Source organism: Panthera onca, chromosome C2, assembly GCF_046562875.1.
Source record: "Panthera onca isolate mPanOnc1 chromosome C2, mPanOnc1 haplotype 2, whole genome shotgun sequence".
Lineage (NCBI taxonomy): Eukaryota > Metazoa > Chordata > Mammalia > Carnivora > Felidae > Panthera > Panthera onca.
The window spans coordinates 61,402,384-61,418,387 of record NC_138347.1 but is presented as its reverse complement, the minus strand read 5'-3'; the positions used below and the strand labels follow the sequence as shown (position 1 = coordinate 61,418,387).

Sequence of the window (16,004 nt, the reverse complement as noted above, 5' to 3'; positions counted from 1 at the left end):
TTCAGCCATTGCTCAGTGAGATCCTCCCGCAAAGGGGCAGAGCAGGTCAAAGTCGCAGTCCTTCAGAAGTAAGGGGCCGGGGAAAACAGCCGTATCTGAGACAAAACTTGGGAGAGAGGTACTGCCTGGGGCCTGGTCATGGAGAGTGAAAAAGTGGGGAGTGGACGAGAGCTGAAGGCAGAGGACCGGTGCACAACTGTTGATCCAGGAGAACAGACTGGATGGCTGGGTGGTGCCATTTTTTACCGCTCCCGTGCATGCGCATGCGCACTGACAAGCACCGCAACAATCCACCCCAGTAGGCTAGCAGCGCCATCTAGGGGATAGCAGAACTGTTACACCGAGCCCCACCCAACTGGGCCAACTTCGCTCTTCAAGAACACAAACCTCACTACCGGCTTAATCTATGGACTATAAAGAGCTACATGGACTGACCTCTAGGGGAAAACGAAACAATTTCAGTCCTACTTCATTCTGTCAGCAGGTTTATCTATTCAATTTTTTTTTCTCTCTTTTTCCTTTTTCTCTTTTACAATTCTTTTTTCTTGAATGCCGAAAGAGAAAAAACTCATTTTTATTTTCAATTTATATTAAAAATTATCTGTCTTTAATTTTTATTACTATATTTTTTACTTTTGTGTAAAGTTTTTCAAATTCTACTTTACTTCCATCATTTTATTTTAGTCTACTTCAGTGTACTCACCTTTTCAAATTTTCAAACAATTGCCTTTTTTTAATTTCTTTTTCTTTTTTCTCTTTTTTCATTTCTTTTCTTTTTCTTGAATGCAGAAAGAGAAAAACTTCATTTTTACTTTCAATTTCTTTTAAAAATATTTTTATTTAATTTTTATTACTATGTTTTGCTTTTATGTAAATTTTTTTCAAATTCTATCTTACTCCCATCATTTTATTTCAGTCTACTACAGTGTATTCACTTTTTCAAATTTTCAAACGATTTCTTTTTTTTGTCTTTTCCTTTTTTCTTTTTTTATCTTTTTTCTCTTTTTCATTTCTTTTCTTTTTTATTAAATACAGAAAATGAAAAAATTCATATTTCTTTTTAGTTTTTATTAAAAATATTTTTCTATAATTTTTTCCTACTATATTCTCTACTTTTGTGTATTTTAGTCTACTTTAGTGTATTCATTTTTCAAATTCTCAAATGATTTCCTTTTTTTTCTCTCTCCCCCCTTTTTTTTTGTTTGTTTCTCTAATCTGTCAAACCACTTTCCACACCCAGACCAAAACACACCTAGGATCTAGCATCATCTATTCGATTTTTGTGTGGGTGTGTTTTTAATTTTTAATTTTAATGTTTTTAATTTCAATTTTTCTACCTCATTAATTCCTTTTCTCCCTTCAAAATGACAAAATGAAGGAATTCACCCCAAGAGAAAGAGCGCAAAGAAATGACAGCCAGGGATTTAACCAACACAGACACAAGCAAGATGTCTGAACCAGAATTTAGAATCACGATAATAAGAATACTAGCTGGAGTCTAAAATAGATTAGAATCCCTTTCTGCAGAGATAAAAGAAGTAAAAAATAGCCAGAAGGAAATTAAAAATGCTATAACTGAGCTGCAATCATGGATGGATGCAGCGGCAGCAAGGATGGATGAGGCAGAACAGAGAATCAGCGATATAGAGGACAAACTTATAGAGAATAACGAAGCAGAGAAAAAGAGGGAGATTAAGGCAAAAGAGCAGGATTTAAGAATTAGAGAAATCAGTGACTCATTAAAAAGGAACAACATCAGAATCATAGGGGTCCCAGAGGAGGAAGAGAGAGAAATAGGGGTAGAAGGGTTATGTGAGTAAGTCATAGTGGAAAACTTTCCTAACCTGGGGATAGACACAGACATCAAAATCCAGGAAGCACAGAGGACTCCCATTAGATTCAACAAAAACCGACCATCAACAAGGCACATCATAGTCAAATTCACAAAATACTCAGGCAAGGAGAGAATCATGAAAGCAGCAAGGGAAAAAAAAGTCCCTAACCTACAAGGGAAGACAGATCAGGTTTGCAGCAGACCTATCCACAGAAACCTGGCAGGCCAGAAAGGAGTGGTGGAATATATTCAGTGTGCTGAATCAGAAAAATATGAAGCCAAGAATTCTTTATCCAGCAAGGCTGTCATTCAAAATAGAAGGAGAGATAAAAAATTTCCCAGACAAAAATTAAAGGAGTTTGTGACCACTAAACCAGCCCTGCAAGAGATATTAAGGGGGATTCTCTGAGGGGACAAAAGATAAAAAATATATATGTATATAAATAAATAAATACCAAATGCAACAAAAGATTAAAAAGGACCAGAGAACACTACCAGAAACTCCAACTCTACAAGCATCATAATGGCAATAAATTCATATCTTTCAGTGCTCACTCTAAACGTCAATGGACTCAATGATCCAATCAAAAGACACAGGGTAACAGAATGGATAAGAAAACAAGACCCATCTATATGCTGTTTACAAGAGACCCACTTTAGACCTAAAGACACCTACAGATTGAAAATAAGGGGATGGAGAACCATCTATCATGCTAATGGTCAACAAAAGAAAGCCGGACTAGCCATACTTACATCAGACAATCTAGACTTTAAAATAAAGACTGTATCAAGAGATGCAGAAGGGCATTATATCATAATCAAAGGGTCTATAGACCAAGAAGACCTAACAATTGTAAACATTTATGAGCCTAATGTGAAAGCGCCCAAATATATAAATCAATTAATCACAAACATCAAGAAACTCATCGATAGTAATACCATAATAGTAGGAGACTTCAACACCCCACTCACAGCAATGGACAGATCATCTAATCAAAAAATCAACAAGGAAACAATGGCTTTGAATGACACATTGGACCAGATGGACTTAACAGATATATTCAGAACATTTCATACTAAAGTAGCAGAATATACATTCTTCTCCAGTGCACATAGAACGTTCTCCAGAATAGACCATATACTGGGACACAAATCAGCCCTAAGTAAGTACAAAAAGATCGAGATCATACCATGCATATTTTCAGACCACAATGCTATGAAACTCGAAATCAACCACAAGAAAAAATTTGGAAAGGTAACAAATACTTGGAGACTGAAGAACATCCTACTAAAGAATCAATGGGCTAACCAAACAGTTAAACAAGAAATTAAAAAGTATATGGAAGTCAATGAAAATGATAGCACCACAACCCAAAACCTCTGGGACATAGCAAAAAGGTAAGTATTTAGCAATCCAGGCCTTCCTAAAGAAGGAAGAAAGATCTCAGATACACAACCTAACCTTACACCTTAAGGAGCTGGAAAAAGAACAGCAAATAAAACCCAAAACCAGCAGAAGACAGGAAATAATAAAGATTAGAGCAGAAATCAATTGCTATCGAAACCAAAATGACAGATCAATGAAACCAGAAGCTGGTTCTTTGAAAGAATTAACAAAATTGATAAACCACTAGCCAGTTTGATCAAGAAGAAAAAGGAAAGGACCCAAATAAGTAAAATCAAGAATGAAAGAGGAGAAATTACAACCAACACAACAGAAATAAAAACAATAATAAGAGAATATTATGAGCAATTATATGCCAACAAAATGGGCAATCTGGAAGAAATGGACAAATTCCTAGAAACATATACACTACCAAAACTGAAACAGGAAGAAACAGAAAATTTGAACAGATCCATAACAAGTAAGGAAATCGAACTAGTAATCAAAAATCTGCCAAAAAACAAGAGTCCAGGGTCAGATGGCTTTCCAGGGGAATTCCACCAAACGTTTAAGGAAGAGTTAACACCTATTCTCTTGAAACTGTTCCAAGAAATAGAAATGGAAGGAAAACTTCCAAACTCTTTCTATGAAGCCAGCATTACCCTGATTCCAAAACCAGACAGAGACCCCACTAAAAAGGAGAACTATAGACCAATCTCCTTGATGAACAAAGGGTGCAAAAATCCTCAACAAGATATTAGCCAACCAGATCCAACAATACATTAAAAAAATTATTCACCACGACCAAGTGGGATTTATACCTGGGATGCAGGACTGGTTCAATGTCCACAAAACAATTAATGTGATTCATCACATCAATAAAAGGACAAGAACCATATGATCCTCTCAATAGATGCAGAGAAAGCATTTGACAAAATACAGCATCCTTTCTCGATAAAAAGCCTCAAGAAAGTAGGGATAGAAGGAGCATACCTCGAGATGATAAAAGCCATATATGAGCGACCAATGCTAATATCATCCTCAATGGGGAAAAACTGAGAGCTTTCCCCCTAAGGTCAGGAACAAGACAGGGATGTCCACTCTCGCCACTGTTATTCAACATAGTATTGGAGGTCTTAGCCTCTGCAGTCACACAACACAAAGAAATAAAAGGCATCCAAATTGGCCAGGAGGAAGTCAAACTTTCACTCTTCGCAGATGACATGATACTCTATATGGAAAACCCAAAAGATTCCACCAAAAAACTGCTAGAACTGATTCATGAATTCAGCAAAGGTGCAGGACATAAAATCAGTGCACAGAAATCAGTTGCATTCCTATACACCAACAATGAAGTGACAGAAAGAGAAATCAAGGAATCGATCCCGTTTACAGTTGCACCAAAAACCATAAAATACCTTAGAATAAATCTAACCAAAGATGTGAAGCATCTGTACACTGAAAACTATACAAAGCTGATGAAAGAAATTGAAGAAGACACAAAAAATTGGAAAAAGATTCCATGCTCCTGGATAGGAAGAACAAATATTGTGAAAATGTCAATACTACCCAAAGCAATCTCCATGTTCAATGCGATGCCTATCAAAGTAACACCGGCGTTCTTCACAGAGCTAGAACAAATAATCCTAAAATTTGTATCGAACCAGAAAAGACCCCGAATAGCCAAAGCAATCTTGAAAAAGAAAACCAGAGCAGGAAGCATCACAATCCCAGACTTCAAGCTGTACTAAAAAGCTATAATCATCAGGACAGTATGGTACTGGCATAAGAACAGACACTTAGATCAATGGAATAGAATAGAGAACCTAGAAATGGACCCATAAACATATGGGCAACTAATCTTTGACAAAGCAGGAAAGAATATCCAATGGAATAAAGACAGTGTCTTCAGCAAGTGGTGCTGGGAAAACTAGACAGCGACATGCAGAAGAATGAACCTGGACCACTTTCTTACACCATACACAAAAATAAACTCAAAGTTTATTTGAAAGACCTCAGTGTAAGACAGGAAGCCATCAAAATCCTCAAGGAGAAAGCAGACAAAAACCTCTTTGATCTTGCCCGCAGCAATTTCTTAGTCAACACGTCTCCCTCCGGAGGCAAGGGAAACAAAAGCGAAAATGAACTACTGGGACCTCATCAAAATAAAAAACTTCTGCACAGTGAAGGAAACAATCAGCAAAACTACAAGGCAACTGACAGAATGGGAGAAGATATTTGCAAATGACATATCAGATAAAAGGTTAGTATCCAAAATCTATAAAGAACTTATCAAACTCAACATCCAAAAACCAAATAATCCAGTGAAGAAATGGGTAAAAGACATGAATACACACTTCTCTAAAGAAGACATCCAGATGGCAAACCAACACAGGAAAAAATGCTCAACATCACTCATCAGGGAAATATAAATCAAAACCACAATGAGATACCACCTTACACCTGTCAGAATGGCTAACATTAACAACTCAGGCAACAACAGATGTTGGCGAGGATGCAGAGAAAGAGGATCTCTTTTGCATTGTTGGTGGCAATGCAAGTTGGTGCAGCCACTCTGGAAAACAGTATGGAGGTTCCTCAAAAAAACTAAAAATAGAACTACCCTACGACCCAGCAATTGCACTACTAGGCATTTATCCACGGGATACAGGTGTGCTGTTTCGAAGGGACACATGCAACCCCATGTTTATACCAGCACCATCAACAATAGCCAAAGTATAGAAAGAGCCCAAATGTCCATCAATGGATGAATGGATAAAGAAGATGTGGTGTATATATACAATGGGGCATTACTCAGCAATCAAAAAGAATGAAATCTTGCCATTTGCAACCACGTGGATAGAACTGGAGGGTATTATGCTAAATGAAATTAGTCAGTCAGAGAAAGACAAATATCATATGATTTCACTCATATGAGGACTTTAAGAGACAAAACAGATGAACATAAGGGAAGGGAAACAAAAATAATATAAAAACAGGGAGGGGGACAAAACAAAAGAGACTCATAAATATGGAGAACAAACTGAGGGTTGCTAGAGGGGTTCTGGGAGTGGGGATGGGCTAAATGGGTAAGGGGCATTAAGGAATCTACTGAAATCATTGCATCACTATATACTAACTAATTTTAATGTAAATTTTAAAAAATAAAAAATAAAGTTAAGTCAAAAAAATAAAATAAAATAAATAGTCTTAATATTTTATTTTAGTCCATGTATAGATTTTCTTAACATTTTCACTTTCTCTACATGTTCAGCAGGGCATTTTTGTATTGTGTGTTTTGTATTACACAATATCAATTGTCCAATTATTTGAAGACTAAAAATAAACCCTTAAAGGTCAGCACTTTTTTAGTAACATCACTATTTACTCTTCAAAAACGTGAGTGTTCAATTATTGATACTTGTTTTGCAAGTGTTTGGAACTCTTTTGTTTTGCAATCTTTTTCTTCTCCTCTTCCTCAATTAAAAAATGAATTTAGGGGCGCCTGGGTGGCTCAGTCGGTTAAGTGTCCGACTTCGGCTCAGGTCATGATCTCACGGTCCGTGAGTTCGAGCCCCGCATCAGGCTCTGTGCTGACAGCTCAGAGCCTGGAGCCTGCTTCAGATTCTGTGTCTCCCTCTCTCTCTCTGCCCCTCCCCTGTTCATGCTCTGTCTCTCTCTGTCTCAAAAATAAATAAACGTTAAAAAAAAATGAATTTAGACAGACAGGACCACTTTGACTCACCTATCACTGTTACTCTCTCAGAGATCTAGCCCACTTTGCACATTACATTACTATATAGACCCTCTTTAAATTCTTGGAGCATCTCCTCAAATTGTAAAAGCCTCAAAAGCAAAAAATTGTAGTTTTTACAAAAAGTATTCTCTGTCTGTGATGGCCTTCAGATGTGCCTCACAGGCCTCCAATTATTGGTCATGTAACCAGCAAGGGTCCAGCTGCTGTGTTCTGAAATCCATCTCTGTGGTTGCCCTGAGGCCGTGCTTCCCAATGGCTCCTTCCAGCCAGACTGAGTGGGCAGGGATACTAACAGGTCTATTCCTGTATCTGAAAACCAGCTCTGGCCCTAGAACTCTCCAGTGGGCCTTGCTTAGACTGGTCTGCACTCTAGGATGCTTTCATCAAAGTTCCTTCCTTTTGTCCTTCACTCAGAATCAGACTTCCATCCATCTCATGTGATAGATCCCTCACCATTTTATCACACCAGCAATTTCCCTAATTAAATACATTTAAGTAATCCCTTCTTTTATTTTATAAAATGTTTCAATGTTTATTTATTTTTGAGAGAGAGAGAGAGAAAAAGAGAAACAGAACATGAGTGGGGGAGGGGCAGAGAGAGAGGGAGACACAGAACTCCAAGTAGGCTCCAGGCTCTGTGCTGTCAGCACAGAGCCCAATGTGGGGCTTGAACCCAGAAACTGTGAGATCATGACCTGAGCTGAAGTTGGAAGCTTAACTGACTGAGCCACCCAGGTGCCCCTAATTAATCCCTTCTTGTCCTTTGTGTCTTAGAGGAACCAGACATATATATATATATATATATATGTAAATAAATTTTATATATTTATTTATATATATTATTTCATATATATTTATATATTTATTATATATTTTACATATTTATTATTTATAATTATATCCATAAATATCTATTTATATTTACAAATTTATATTTATAAATACATATTTATAAATTTGTATTTATAAATATATTATACATTTATATAAATATATATAAATTTATAAATTTATATATTTATATTTATTTATTTATTTATTTGGAAGTAAATACTATGTAGGTTTGATGTCAAAAATAATGGGTTCTCTAGAAGGAAACCAGGAAAAAGCAGGATACACATTATAAAGCATTGCTCTACTTAAATCTGTAGTTCATAATTCAATACATTCATTCCATTCTAAATAAATCTGCCTTTTGGGAGATGGGGTGGGTACCACATGTGATAATGTCTGTGTGACTTCCCATCCACAGATCAGTCTGTTTTTTATTAGCTTCCGACTGTGTTTAAAATATAAACTTATCACAGTCACAAAGCTCTGCAAGGATCAGGTCCCTGCTTGCTTCTCCAAACATATCTGGAACCATTATCACTCTCTCTGTCCTAACCTCACTGAGCCTTCATTTCCTGGAACACACTAAACCCTTTCCCCAGCCTCAGAGCTTTCCTTCATGCTGATCTTTTCTGCCTGAATTCCTCCTGCCTCCACTCTAATCAACTTCTACATCTTTTAGCTCTTAGCTTACATGTCCCTTTCTCAAAGAGGTTTTCCTTGCCCCTCCCCTCACCAACAAAATCAAAGTTATGAGACCATGTTGCTTTTCTAATAGACACTGTTGTCTTGACCTCTTAGCACTATTCACAATTATAATTATTAATATTTTATTGCACGTTAAAGGTCCCACTGGATTATAATCAGTGAAGCTGTCAGGAACCGTGACTATTTTGTCTCCCTTTGTATATAGTGACTTATACAGTTCCTACTAGTAAGTACCCTATCCATACATGTTGAATGAATAAATGAATGAACAAATTTCTTGAAACATTTTTGGAATAACTAGGGTCACGTAGCCTTACGGAGTATAGTTCTTTTTTGTGCTCACTCCACCTTCTGGTAAAGAAGAAATAAAATCTTAATCACAGTACAGAATCCCTTTTGACCTACATCCCATAAAATGTATACAATCTATATAACTATGACATCCCAGAGATACATGCTTATCTTGTTCATAACCAGATTACATATTTCCACTTTTTCTGGCTTATATCAAAATGGTGGTCATTGTCACCTGATGAAATCCTTAGGCACTATTTTGGAAGAACTTCTCTAGGCTATTATCTGATAGCCATCTCCCACTTGTCATTATTCCAGAGAGTAGACCTAGCCTTCCAAACTGTTCTTAATTTGATTAGCAGTGATAGATATTCTCTAAGAACAGTAGTTTCTTTTTTTGACATCTTTTTAAAACTTTTTTAATGTTTATTTTTGAGAGAGAGAGAGGGAAACAGAACACAAGTGGGGAAGGGGCAGAGAGAGAGGGAGACACAGAATCCAAAACAGCCTCCAGGCCCTGAGCTCTCAGTGCAGAGCCCAACGTGGGGTTCAAACTCACAAGCTGTGGTATCATGACCTGAGCCAAAGTTGGACACCGAATCGACTGAGCCACCAAGGCACCCCTAACAGTAATTTCTTAAAATCCAGCATTAAAAGTTTATTTTCCTCTACTGAGAACATTTTAATAGTTCTATCAAAATTGGAAAAGCACATGTCCTTTGACCAAGCTGACTGAGGAATACTATACTGTTTTATCAACCAATTATTCCTATTTAAGTTATTAAGTTTACCTTTTGCTAATATCCTAATCCACGCAGGTCTCATATGCATCCTGGAATTGTCTACATAGCAACTCAATTAGCAGTTTTTCCTTCTATGACAAATGTCTATCCCTGCCCTCTCTTACTATCATTTCATTTTTGTTAATGTTGGTAATAAATTAGTGAGAATGGGCTTGCTAGAACAGGATCCCAATCCTGTAATCTCTAAATGAGAAAAGTCTCACTTAGAGAGAAAAAAGAATGGTTTCATCCCAACTAGGACATTCCTAACCTTTCCATAAATCAGCATTATTATTTTACATGATTGAGAGTAGAGATCCTATCTCTGTTATGACTGTCTAACTTGTAGTAAACCAACAGGTAAAACCTTGGACTTTTAGAAGTCCTCACAGAGCCATATGAAATTTTCATTTCCATTAGTGATCTATCTCCTTCCCCAGAGCACAGAATTGTGCAACAGGTTCAAATCCATAACACAGCAGCATTCACAAGCATCTTAATTATTTCATTCTTTCTCAGACCTTTAGGGATGTGTCCCAACGCACATAGACTTTGTGCTCAGGCATGCTATGCTGTAAATAGAAAAAAAAAGAGTTAGCCAGAGCAGAGAATTGGGCTAAGGGAATTAACGTGGCAGTAGGGCAGGTCACAAAGAGGAGTATAAATTTGAACCTAGTCCTGGCTTATGCTGATATGTTTAAGGGATTCCTAAGAAGACAGGGTACTATACGAAGAGTCTCTGAATTCTTGGGCAAATATTTTGGTTGCAGTTAGGTTAAGCTAGGTAGAGAGACATCCTGAAAGTAAGGGTCACCCCCAGAAAAGCAGATCAGCAGAAAAAAAGAAAGAGGATCAAAGCACCAGGTAAATGACGTAGAGGTTAAGCCAAGGCTACCGTCCCAGCAGGAAGCTGGATTGCACACCAAAAAGGAAGCAGAAAGCCTGGCACATGGACTAGTTACATATGTTGAACACTACTGGGCAGATTGCCCCTCACTGTAAAAGCAGGTGGCAATGAGCTTTGCCCAGGATACTAAAATTCAGACTAAAGGCCACAGATTATTTCCAGACCCTATTCACTTGTTAATTTGAGCGATTAAAATCTGGTTTCCACTGGTTCAGGTAGTTGCAGCATTGAGCCTATTGGAGAAAGGTCATTAGAGCCTGCATCTGGACAAGACTGAGAAAGCGATATATATCCCTGAGCAAATGAAGGCAAAAGGACTAAAAGATACTTAAATGCCTATAGAACAGCAATGCTCATGTACACTACTTCACAGAAACTAGAATGCCAACTTTCCATGGCAGAGGTGTGTTGAGTGATTAAAAAGAAAATCTCTGTTCATTGTTTATTCCTTTGTCCTTGTGAACACTCCCACCACTTTTAATTAAAAGATTTCTCAGTGACAACTCCCTTATATAAAGTTTTTATGAATGTTTTGTGCCTCTATTCTCCTCCTGAGAACAGGCTTAAAAATGAATGATAAGCAATTCATTTGGTTAATTGATGCATTGCAAGTATCCACTTTGTTTCCTTATCAAAGTTACCATAGTAACTCTCTATAGTCACAGCAACTATCTTAGCTCACACTCCAAAACAAATCACCATAGTCTGGTTAGCATAAATAATAATTTTTATTTCCCACAGTCTAGAGACTGGAAAGTTCAAGATCAGGGTGTATGTAGATTTAGCTCTGGTGAGAGCCACTTACTGGTTTGCAGATGGTTGTCTTCTCTTTATATCCTCCTATACTGGACATCAGAAACAGAAAGCAACCTCTTATATTGCTTCTTTTATAAGGGCAGTAATCTCATTCATGAGGATTTGATCTTCAAGATGTAATTACTTTCCAAAGGCCTCACATGCTCATACCATTTATTGAGGGTTAGGATTTCAAAATATAAATTTTGGAGGACACTAACATTTAGTCCACAACAACAACATAATCATCTGTCTGGCTGCTTGTCTTGACATCTCTCTTCTACACTCTAAGGCCACCTCAAGGCCACCAAGGTGTGTATTCCTCTGGCTGGGACAAATCAAGAGGCTCAGGTGTCAGCCAACCTACCTTACTGCTAGTCTTGCCCTAAGTTCTTTGGGAAGGGCCTTGAACTTCAAAATTGAAGGTGATTTTAATGTATAGATAATTAGTAGTATAAGTAGTAATAAAAAGTTAGTAGTAATAACTAAGATCTTGCTGTCTCACTTCCACAACCAACCGCTTACTTCTACCAGAGTTCTAGTAACTGGGTGTATCTTGTTTACTGTGCCTAATTGATTTCATTGATTATATATTTCTTCATTCATTCATTCACTCATTCATTCAAGAACTAGTAACTGAAACCTAGTCTATGCCAAACATCATCCTAGGTACTAGGGATACAAGAGTGAGTAAACAGAATCCTTGTCTTTGGGACTTACATTCCAATTAAAGAGTTATCAGGGAGAGTAGTATAGGTGATGCAGTATGTACATGGAGGAAGGTGAAACAAGATGAAGTAAGAGAGGTTTAGTAAAGGGTCATATCACATAAGTCCACGTAAATCATGGTGGGGAGTTTGGATTTTATTCTCCATGGTATGGGAAGCTACTGAGCATTTCTGAGCATGAATGTAACATGATCTGGTTGACATTTTATTTTATATATATTTTTTAAGTTTATTTATTTATTTTGAGAGAGAGAAAGAGAGAGAGAGTGTGGAGGAGGGACAGAGAGAGAGGGAGGGAGAGAATCCCAAGAAGGTTCCACACTGACAGTGGAGAACCCTACGCAGGGCTTGATCCCACAAACTGTGAGCTCATGACCTGAGCTGAGATCAAGAGTCAGACACAACCAACTGAGCCACCCAGATGCCCCTTGATGACATTTTAAAAGAATCGCACTGGCTACTGTGTGGAAAAGCTAGAGTGGAAACAAAAAGAAGGATTAGGAAACTGTTGCTGATGTCCAGGGTGAAGATGGTGATGGTTTAGACTAGAATGCGATGAAAAGTGGTTAAGATGAAAAGTGGTTGATTTCTGGCTGGATTTTAAAGGCAGAACTGATAGAACTTGTTAATGGATTGAATGTGGGAAGGGAAAAATAGAAACGGAGAATGATTCCTAGGTTTTAACCTCAGCAACTGAGGGGAGAGTCATGCTGGAGAGAGATGTTTGAGAGCCACCAGCAGACTTGTATAAATTTTTTAAGGAAATATATATGTAACTATGTTCCAGGGGTAGAATAATTTATTTCCTTGTGATATAAATATAGTATATTTCTTTGCAACACAAGTCCCAACACAGAGCCTATAATATATTCTTTTGATTGCAGGCATCAGAAACTGTTTCTGGAAGCTTAAAGAAAAAGGGGAAATTTATTGAAAGGAGTCTTTTGGTTCTCTCACAGAATGAAAGAGAAAGCTGAAATCTCAACTCAGGAAGGGCAACAAAAAAGCCTTACCTTAGTGATAAGAGTTTGATACCATTAATACAATTCAGTTCCATGACTTTAAGTCCGCCAAGGTCCTAGTAATGCCTTACAAAGCCATGTCTTCCCACATTCAATTCTTTCATCTATTAAACAAAAGGGTTGAAATAAATCTTTGCAATGAAAAGGGTGGTCCTTGTACCAACAGCTTATTTGGAATGTGACTCTCAGGTCACATACTCTAGACTATCAGAATTTTCATTTAAACAAGATTCCCAAGTGGATTCATAGGCACAGTAAAGCTTGAGAAACACAGAACTAAATGGTTCCACAGCTATAAAGCTCTCTGAACTGGTCAGGTGTTTCATTTATCAGCTACATTGTGTGAGGTTTTTTGGATCCTGACCCATATAATTGTTTTTTTTTTCTTCTTTTTTTTTTCAAAGCACGAGAGAGAACGTGAGTGGGGGAAAAGGGCAGACGTGGAGAGAGAGAGAGAGAGAGAGAGAGAGAGAGAGAGAGAATATGAGAATCTGAAGCAGGCTCCACACTCAGCACAGAACCTGACACAGGGCTCAATCCTACAACCCTGGGATCATGACCTGGGCTGAAATCAAGGATGGGATGCTCAACCAAACCACCCAGATACCCCTCCCACCCATATAAATTTTATTTAAAATAGAATTACAAATAGATTTGTGTTAAATGACCACAAAATATTTAAATTGTGTGTTTAGTGTACACCTTAATTATATATACACAGGAAGGTTATAACTTATAGAAACATGATAAACTTGCTGTACATCTCATGACTCTTCTGTGCAGGAAGTTCAGAGTTACTTTTCAGGCAAACTTGTACTTTAGACATATAAATTTGTTCTATCAACATATTTATTGCATATCATTCAATCTTTTAAAACTCATAGATCTGCTATTTTGACTGTGTCCAAATGCTCTGAAGTAGTCTTCTATTTATACTACATAGCTGCTTTTATTGATCAGAATTCTGCATTTGTAGTCTTCTATTATTTATACATTTTTGTCATACTTTTATGACATTATTATTGAAAACTCACACTATCTACCTATTATAAAATAATAGCAATGAAATGAAACCTATTAATATTGATGCTATTTTTTGAAGAAAAAGCATGACAATTTTTATTTGATGGAAGTAAACATTGGCAGCTCATTAAAATTTTGGCTCAGAATTGTGGTCCAGAAAGCCAATGGGTCTTGAATTGGAATATAACCTGCTTATGACCTCACAATCTCTTTAAATAACTTCCATGATCCCTTAAGTAATCATGTACAAAAAATTCTCTGAGAAATATATCTAGTAGATATGATTGAAGGTAAATCTGTCAACTTTTTAAAGTAGATTAGCTATTGTAGATTAGCTTATCAGCACTGTTTGTTGAAATGTGGCCCTTAAACTTAGAATCCCCTCGAAGCTTATTAAACTACAGAATCTATGATTTACTCCAGATCTATCAAATCAGAATCTCTGAAGGTGGGGTCTAAGAATCTGCATTTAAAAATTTGAAAATTATTGTAGTAAACATTAGATTTTCAAGTTTGGTTTTCCATTGACATTAGTGTCAATTTCCAATGACTGAGCCAAGAGTTCACCTTTATTGTTTCATATTACATTTGCTCAGACTCTCCATGCTTCACATTGGAATGACATTTTGACAAGTACATGGCTTAAATTTTTTTATTTTTCCAAAAGCCTTAAATAAATGTTTCTTCTTGACAACTAAGAATTATACTAAGGCATATGTACTAAGGCATAGCATTTCCAGAACACCTAAGAATACTTTCTTGGCCAGGATTGGGGATCACTTTATATAGAGGATCACTGTTCCACAGTGTGGGGGAGGGAGAAGAAAAAGGAAAGAAAAACCACAAAAGAAGAGATCAACTTAATTTAATATTTTAAAGTAGAAAAGCATTTGTCTGTTTAAAAATTTAAGAAAACTCTTGTAAAAATTGCTGCAACTTTATTTTTTTTTTTTTTTTACATTATGCGCTTGTTAAATCCATAGTAAAGCGAAGGTGGAAGTTCTTTCATTATCTTACACCCCATATAAAATAATATGAATGATTCTATCGTGTCTTTATTGTGCTTAGCACATAGAAAGTACACACACTATATACATATAGACTTATATATATATTTGTATATTTTTGTATAATATATATTTTATGTTTTATTATTTTATAATATATATTACATATATCTAATATATATATATATATATATATATTTATAAATTTGGTGGGTTTTTTTGGTTTATTTATTAAAGAGAGACAGAGACAGAGTGAGTAGGGGAGGGGCAGAGAGAGAGAAAGAGAGAATCCCCATAGAGAGCCAATCACTTAACCGACTGAGCCACCACACACCCTATTTTTTTTTAAATAAATAAATGGCATATACAATATGTACATTTTTACACACTTTTTTGAAACTGATTATTTTCCAGCTATCAATATACCACAGAATTTTTCTGTAGCAATAGAAATCTAATATTCTATTGTATTTGAGTATAATAATTCATTTAACCAAGCTCCTACTAAGGATCATTTACTTTCAATTTTATACTGCTAAAGGCAATTCTGAAATAAACAGTTGTACAATTGTCCAGTTTTTGAGGAGACAAATTCCTAAAGTGGAATTGCTGAATCAAAATTCATATATATTTAAAACTTCAACACATGTTGTTTTCCTAAAATGTTGATTCAATGCCATTATAATTTATAACTGACTATTCTTTTATGATGGATATCTTTGTCAACCTGATAGTCAATAAATATAATCTCATTATTTTAATTGTATGTACCTAATTACTAATGAGAAAATATCCATTTTATAAATGTATTACCCCACTTATTTCTTTTATGAATGGCCTGTTCACTTTTCTAGTGGAATGGAACAGGAAATTTTAAATTCTAGTTAGTAAATATAATACCACATAAATCATAAAAGAAGGAAGATATTTAT

At 36.2% G+C, this 16,004-nt stretch overlaps 1 long non-coding RNA gene across 4 annotated transcripts in view; it reads right to left on the bottom strand.

Annotated features, from left to right (window-relative positions):
• Window positions 1-16,004, bottom strand: part of LOC132684177 (uncharacterized) — a 406,296-nt gene that overhangs the window by 357,550 nt on the left and 32,742 nt on the right. The window contains exon 3 of one of the 4 annotated variants that reach the window (XR_013557914.2): window positions 13,034-13,146. The exons of the other annotated variants lie outside the window; for them this stretch is intronic. This is a non-coding gene — a long non-coding RNA (uncharacterized LOC132684177). The remainder of the gene's footprint in view (window positions 1-13,033; window positions 13,147-16,004) is intronic. 4 annotated transcript variants of the gene reach the window in all.